Below are 9,028 nucleotides of genomic sequence, written 5' to 3' on the forward strand. Positions count from 1 at the left end.
GTGGAAATAAAGAAAAAATGATCAAACTTGAAAAGGAAAATACAGAACTTCAGAATAAAATTATAAAGCTTGAAAATTTATATTCATTATTATCCAATGAGTTAACTGCACTGAGAAGTGAAAACGAAAAATTAAAATCTTTTAAAAACGTACCAGAAATTGCAAAGTATGAAACCGATGAGGAGGAACTTGACAGAGAGACAGACTGGATCTTAAAAAAGAAAAGACCAACTAAAAAACGTAAGGCTGAATCCTCTCCTGAAGTAGCTAGTCAAAGTAGACCTACTGTTGAAACAAATATTTGCCAAAAAGGACAAGCTGCCCCTAATAAAATTGCTCGACCTCCTCCTATTGTTATCAATGGCATGAATGATTTTAAAATATTTATGTTCAACTTATTGCAGCTATATATATATAAGTTTTTTGTGAGACTTATAAATAATGGTTCATATAGAGTATCTATTTTTGACTCTTTTGACTATAGATCTGTTACGAAACTCTTAACTCACGAAAATATTTCCTGGTTCAGCTACGAAGACAAGCAAACTAGGCCAATAAAAGTTATAGTAAAAAATCTTCACCATTCGTGTGATCAAGAATCGATTATAAATGACTTAAACAACCAAGGTTTAAAAGCAATCGGTGTGATAAACAAACTCAAATGGAAGACTAAAGAACCGCTTGATATGTTTCTTTTGTCATTTGACTCAACCGAAGATGTGAAGAAAATCTATGAGATAAAAAGTATTCTTAACACAATTGAAAAGATTGAACCCATCAAACCGTCAAACTTAATTCCTCAATGCAAAAAATGTCAATCGTTCGGTCACACAAAAAATTTCTGTGGAAAACCTCCACGTTGTGTTAAATGCGCCGGCAAACATTTAACTTCGGAGTGCCAAAAGACAGTGTCCGATAAGCCTAAATGCTGCAACTGTGGCGAACCGCATCCAGCGAACTATCGTGGTTGTATAGTCGCTAAAGAATTACAAAAAATAAAATTAAAAAACAAAGCTGACAAAACTAAGGCTGACGAAAATAATCAAGTTGCTGTAACAAAAAGTAAATCCAAAATTACTGGACCTACTAGTGTTAGAACAGTCACTTACGCCCAAACTGTTAAGGGACCCATTCAAAGTACTGAGTCACAAAGCAACAACGCGTTGTCAATTATCTTAACAAAACTTAATCTACAAGAAGAGGTATTTAAAACGCTCGAACAACGTCTAAGCGTGCTAGAGCACAATATGCAATTTTTAGATTATGACTAATCGTTTGAAACTATTCTTATGGAATGCGAATGGCTTAACAAAACATAAAAATGAACTCGAAGTCGTATTAAATAGCGAAAACATTGAAATCGGTTTAATCGCTGAAACTCATTTTACTAAGCAATCGCACATAACGTTTAAAAACTATATTCTATACCATACCATACATCCCGGTACTAGCAAAGTTTCAGACCTAATCGACTTCTTTGTCTACAAAAATATTCCAGCATCTCACCTAACCATCTCAGAAGGCTTCGACTTTAGCTCTGACCACTCACCAGTGCTGCTGATAGTTTCACAAAATCCAACAATAAAGCAGAACACACCCAAGTTAGCAAATAAATTTACCGACTGGAAATATTTTCAGCTTCAGCTTGTACATTTGCACAAGTTTGATCATATTGTTAACAGCGAGCAACTAGATGACGCAGTACTTCATTTCACTCAGCAATTGCAGATGGCAGCGTGGAACAGTACACCAACACCAAAAGTACAAACTCTACATGGTAAAAAATACCCACCCTTTATCACAAAAAAGATTACGGAGAAGCGAAAATTGCGAAAACGTTGGCTAGCAACTAGATGTCTGTTAATTAAATCGCAACAAAACCGAGCAACTAAAAAGTTACGTACAGCCATCAAATCATACAAAAATAATACCTTTAATAGTTTTCTGATGGGCCTCACGGCAGACAAAAATAATGAATACTCTTTGTGGAAAGCTGCTAAATCATTTAACAGACCAATGCAGCAGTCTGCCCCAGTGAAAATAAACGAAACTCACTGGGCTAAAACAAATTCTCAAAAGGCGAACCTGTTTGCTGAACACCTAGAGAAAACCTTCAGTCCAAATGAAGGCCAAGATATTATTGGGTCAAGTACAAATTTGCCCGTAGGCGACACTGCAATTGTTCCAGTCACTACGGAAGAAGTGAGTAAACAAATTTTAAAAATGAAACTCAAAAAATCTCCTGGTTTTGACTTAATAACGGCTGAAGTTCTTCGGAACTTACCCAATAACTGCATCATCTACCTATGCGATTTAATTAAATCGTGCCTCCGTTTGAAACATGTACCCATTTTTTGGAAATTCGCTGAGGTAATTATGATATCCAAACCAGGGAAGTCTCCCAATGATGTATCCTCATATAGGCCAATATCTCTATTGCCAACCTTATCGAAGCTTTCTGAAAAACTACTACTATCGCGTTTATTACCAATAATCGAGAGAAGACGCTTAATTCCGGATCATCAATTCGGCTTCAGAAAAAACCACTCAACCATCGACCAAATACATGTAGTCGTAAATGCCATTGAATCGGCGATGCAAGAGAAGAAAGTGTGTTGTGCCGTGTTCTTAGATGTATCACAAGCCTTCGATAAGGTTTGGCATGAAGGATTACTCCATAAACTTAAATCATTATTGCCTATACAATACTGTAAGCTGCTATCATCGTATCTAAACGACAGGTACTTCAGTGTTAAATATGAAGATGCACATTCAGCACTAAAGAAGATTAGAGCAGGCGTCCCGCAGGGGAGCATTCTTGGGCCCATTCTATATCTCCTGTATACACACGACTTACCTCTGCAAACCAACTAAATACAGCAACATTTGCTGACGATACTGCGGTTCTAGCAATCGAAAACAATATAGAAGACGCGACGGCTAATCTGCAACACACAGTCAATCAAATTGCTTCATGGGCAAAAAAGTGGAGAATCAAGCTAAATAAGGAAAAATCAGTGCATATAGTCTTCTCATTGAGAAATTATAACCATATTCCAATTCATATCGATGCCACAAAAATTCCACACGCCAACGAAGCCAAATATCTGGGCATTACGCTCGACGCCAAGCTGCGCTGGAAAGCGCATGTTAAGAAAAAACGAGAAGAGCTTGACCTAAAACTAAAGAAATTTTACCACCTCATAGGCAGGCGCTCTAAACTGGCAATCCACAACAAACTAATGGTCTATAATCAAATACTGAAGCCGGCTTGGAGTTATGGCATACAATTCTGGGGTTGTGCCAGCAAGAAATACATTGCAACTATACAGCGCTTTCAAAATAAAGTACTACGATACATCGTAAATGCTCCATATTACATTAGAAACAGTGATCTCCACCGTGACCTTGACATACCAACAGTCGACGTCGTGGCAGAAAGGTGTGCCATTGCTCACAAACAGCGATTGAAAACACATGTCAACGTTACAGCATCCAGTCTTCTCCAGGTGGTTGCAATACCTAGACGGCTAAAAAGGAAAACAGTGGCAGACTTAATGGACAGCGAGTAGCAAAATAGCTTCAGGAAAATTTTAATGGCACAGCAGATAGAACTATGAAAATAAAAATAGTGGGTGTGATACATAATTGGTCTATCCGAAAGGGTCACGATTTACTTCTCAAACGCTACAAAATGTATGACTACTGTTGCTAAAAAACTTACTTCAGAGAAATGAATCTTAGAAGACGTAAATCCAAAAAGCCACCGCTAGGAAAATATGTAACCAATAGAATTTACAATTTTTACGAATGTGAAGAAAACAGTCAAGTAATGCCTTGGAAAAAAAACTGCGTATCATTACAAATTGACGGATAAAGAACACAAATGCGAAAACGGTCCATTCTAAACAATTTGAAGGAGTTGCATACACCTTTCAAACTCAACCATCCAGACCTGTAATGTAGTTTTTCAAACATTGCGTTCTTGCAGGAGCAAGCGGCACACATTTAGTTTGTGTGTGCTCCATACACGAAAACGTACGATTAATGGTATATGGAGTGAATATAAAAGTACTGACTGATTGTAGTAGAAAGCCGATAAATAACTATAAAGATTGCCTACAATGCATGATTTGCAATACTTCACGCACAGAATGTTTTCTAGGAACCTGCGCCAAATTTCTTGGAACTGAAAATATCAATGAACAACTTCTGGAGATATTTGATGACAACATGATTGACACCCTTAAATACAAACAATGGGATCGTGAAGAGAGAAGCACATTAAAAACGTTGATATCCCAAATAGACGAATATTTGTAATCCTTAACAGATGGTTTAGACAAATTGCTGTTGCATTCCTTTATTGTTAAAAAACAGGCAGAGTTTTTAAATGATAAGAAAAGCAACTTAACAAAAACTAAATGCATAGTTTTGCGTGATTTTTCCGAAAATTATGCTTTTGTTGTTCAAAACTCTGTTCAAGGTATTCACTGGAATAATAATCAGGCAACAATTCATATTCTTGCAATATACCACCGTGATGAAAATAAAAAACTACAAATAAAAAATTTTGTTTGCATATCTGACTGTTTACATCACAACACAACTGCTGTACATTTTTTCCAGAAATACGCTATCAAATACATTAAAAAAATTAGTACGGATATTAAAAAAAATATTTAGTTTTTCGATGGATCGGGTTCACAATATAAAAATAAAAAAAATTTTATTAATTTAACTCATCACAAAGCGGACTTTGGTTTGGAAGCAGAATGGCACTTTTTTCCGACGACACACGGCAAAGAACCATGCGACGGCTTAGCTGGTACCTTAGAGGGGAATGCTGCAAGAGCTAGCCTTATTCCAAATTCCAAAAAAGTATTAATGGCAAACATATTTTCTTCTTCAGACATTACAGATCATGTATCAATAATGAAATGAAAATTAATACAATCAATGTAAAAACCATAAAAATATATCTTGTTTTTAGCTCCTTACAGTTTCTTTCCTATAACATTTCTTACCTGTGCAGAGTATTTTTCCAACTGTAGCAAAATAACACTTCACCGAAAAAGGTAGGTGTGATTATGTGCTGCAGTTTTCTAGGTAGTTCGACTAGTATGAAACTAATTAACTTTTTAATTCATCTATATAAGAGAAAAGTTTATTAAACGGTTAAATTATGTTAAAATTCATAATATAAAAACAGAAATAATACGGAACTTATTTAAAATGTTAATATTTTATGTATACATATATTTTAAAAATAAAAAGTAAACATTTTTGTATAGTTTTCCAGAGCAAGAAGTGCAACCAAGATCTACCAGTAGGTTAAGGTAGAATGTGTTGTTTTGTAATCTATGTTTGTAGTGATAGTAATTAGTTATAAATTTGTAGTTAATTTGTTGTTTGTAGTTTGTAGTTTGTAACCTTGTAGTCCTTGTAGTAGTTAGTTTGTAGATAGGCTCTTTGTTTTTGCAAGCTGGCAAAGTCTGAATGGCTAAACAATACTCTAGCGTCTCAGGGAGTAGGTGGCGGTAAAGACCGTCCACTAAGTTCCAGCTTATCAGCCAGACTCGTAAGGGTAAGTGCGACAATCTCTCAGGCTGATGGGAAGCTCTTGATATGGTCATGTCTCTGCCAAGGGTGGACTGCTGATTGTCGGGCTGGGAAGAGAAAACTTCCCGGGTACGTATTTATAGTAATATTTGTTTTGATATGTGTAGCTTTAAAATTTGTACGATACCTATAAAAACCCCCAAATCTGAGGTAGACTGTTACGCCGAGGATGCTTGACTGGAGGGGTGCATCCAGTCTTTTAGTAATGAACTCAGGATACCGGGCACTCTCCTGTTTTAATTAATGCCTTCTCAAAGTATGGGGCTCTGCTTTGGGTGACTGTTCTTTCCCTTATATTAAACACTGTATATGGATAATAAACTAAATATACCAATTAATAATATAATTACAGAGTCAGAGGAAGAAGCTCTACTCCGTTCGCCAACGAAGGTTGGAGGAAATCTTGAAAAGAGGCTTGAAGCATCTCTCAAGATTCAGGATCTGGATGATCTGAACCCATCTGCTCAGAGACCAATGGTATCAAGCGGTGGGAACACCTCTCCGGTGATTGACACCCAGAGTCCTATGGACACAGGTGACCACGATGGCGGTGCGTCTAATGCTAATACCCAGAGCATGGTGAACTCAGGTGACGGCAACATAGAGACCAGGAAGAAAGCGGAATACTTCACCGGGGCTTAGAAAAGACGCATCAAGGCCATGATTAGGGATGGATTGGATTTGGAGACTGCGAAGCAGAAAGAGAGAGAGCGATACTCTCTCTACAAAGCTTCCTTGGCAGCAGAAGGAGAAAGTGACAGACCCAGTACCAGCAAAAGGTGCAGATCTAATAACACATCTCCCGAAGAAACACAACGCCCGCAGCCCAAAAAGCCAAAAGCCACTCAACACACATCTAGCTCTACCGGAAACCAGCTAAAACCGACTCCATCTTACAGGGATGTAGCCAATGCTTGCAAAGTGGCTATCGCCCATGAGAAATATCCGGAGGTGAATCTAACTGGTGACCAAATGGAGTTGATAAAATCGAAGCTCCTGGAAGAAATTGACAAACTTCCCAAGCACAATAGTGTCTACGGCTTCATCACCAGTGTTAACAGAGACGGATGGCTCTCATTAACATGCTGCAATGGTGAAACGAGGAACTGGCTGACCACCTGTGTCCCAAAACTCAAACCATTCCCGGATGCTATTCTCAAAGTGTTTCAGGGCGAAGAGATGCCCAAAACCTATGTGTGCATCACATTTATTCCCCCCTCTGCTGTGCTACCACCAGAAATTCTGATGTCCCGATTGGAAAAACAAAATGGTGGCATTTGCACATCATCGTGGAGAATTCTCAGGACTGAGAAAGATAAGAATGGTGGGGAAACCGTTACGATCTCAGTGGACGAAAAATCCAAAAATTGGATAGTCGGTCAGGCAGGGAAGCTGTATCTGAACTTCACACAAATTCACGTACGTGTGAAGGGAGAGCCAACTGGACCCAAGAAACTGACGATAAAAAGGCCATTTACGACAGAGAAACCCAGTGACGTCAAGCAACAGGTGCCTCCATCCAAAAGGCCGCTTTCAGGTGATAGACCCAGTACCTCAAAAGCACAGGCAGATAAGCCAAGTGAGACGGTTAAGGTCACACGGGACAGCACCCGAACTGAAGTCGGACCCAGCACCTCAAAACAGCAGGGTGGCATACCGGTATCTAGCATAAAGGACCAGAAGCAAGGGCCAAAGAAACCAGCTTCAAGATCCCCTCGACAGGAAGCACCCACTCATGGGACAAAATTGCCCAAGTGGATGCGGAACGGTAAAGGACGATACCAATAAAATGATGAGGTGCCTGCAGGTTAATCTTCAACACGCCAAAGCTGCTACGGCGGTGTTGACACAGCGACTTCTATCTGAAAAGATTGACCTAGCCTTTATCCAGGAGCCATATGTATATGAGAACCAGATAAAGGGAATAAAAGGTAAGCTACTGTACGATCATGCCAGCCATGGTCGAGCTCGTGCTTGTATTGTGGTGAGAGATGACATTAATGCTTTCATTATTCCACAGCACACCAACAAGGACCAGGTAGCAGCTATAATTTCTGTGGACACCCCAGTAAGTAAGACAGAGCTCATTGTCTGCTCATCTTACCTACCTGGAGACTCCCAAGACCTGGACTTCCTATCACTGAAAGGACTAGTAGACTACAGTGTTAAAAGCAAGAGGCAACTCATCGTTGGAAGTGACGCTAATGCACACCACACGATCTGGGGCAGCACCGACATCAATAAAAGAGGTGAGTGTCTATTTGAATTTATAACTGGTAACAACCTATATATTTTGAATACGGGCAATAAGCCCACTTTTATAAACAGAATCAGGGAAGAGGTATTAGACATCACCCTAGCAACACAATTTATAAAACATTTTATCAAAAACTGGAATGTTTCAGCAGAAACATCCATGTCTGATCATCGTCAGATTAGATTTGATATTGATCTAAATATGAAGGTAAGGGAATCGTATAGGGTGCCTAGGGCCACAGAATGGGATCTTTATACTGACGAACTCAAGGCCAATCTAGGCAGTAATAAACATACGATAAAAAAATATTCATGATTTAGAAATAGCTGATGCTGCCTTAAGCACAACTATTATAAATGCCTACCATGGGGCCTGTCCGGTGAAAAATAAGACCGGCAACAGAAGTGCACCATGGTGGAATAAAAAGTTAGCCAAGCTAAGAGTCGAATCCCGGAGACTCTTCAACAAGGCAAAAACCAACGGTGAATGGGACAATTATAAAAATGCCCTCACCGCCTACAATAAAGAAATTAGAAGGGCAAAAAGAGAATCATGGAGAGGCTTTTGCTCAGAGATTCAAAACTTAAGCAATAGCGCAAAAATCCACAGGGTTATCTCGAAAAGCCACACTAATCCCATTGGGCTTCTAAAACGACCTGATGGTCTTTATACCAATGACTGCAAAGAGTCACTTATACTTCTAACAGAAGTACACTTTCCGGGATCTACAATTTACGACCAATCAATCTCCCAGCTTAGTTCCCTGGTGACCAAAAGGCCCAGAAACAATGACTGGAAGATTGCTCGTAAAATCTTCACTGAAGATAAAATTAAATGGGCGATCAACTCATTTTCTCCTTTCAAAGCACCTGGAGCAGACGGAATATTTCCAGCACTCCTACAAAAGGGACTAACTGACCTTATGCCCTACCTCATTAATATCTTTAGAGCTGGGCTGGCGATGGGAATCATTCCCACTAATTGGAAGGAATCAATTGTCAAATACATACCTAAAGGAGGAGGTAAACCTAGCGAACTTCCTAAATCCCATAGGCCTATAAGTTTGACTACATTTCTTTTAAAAACTATGGAGAAGATAGTGGAAAGGCATATAAGGGAAGAGTATTTATCTATAAATCCACTCCACGC

Source organism: Teleopsis dalmanni, chromosome 2 (genome assembly GCF_002237135.1).
Source record: "Teleopsis dalmanni isolate 2A chromosome 2, ASM223713v2, whole genome shotgun sequence".
Lineage (NCBI taxonomy): Eukaryota > Metazoa > Arthropoda > Insecta > Diptera > Diopsidae > Teleopsis > Teleopsis dalmanni.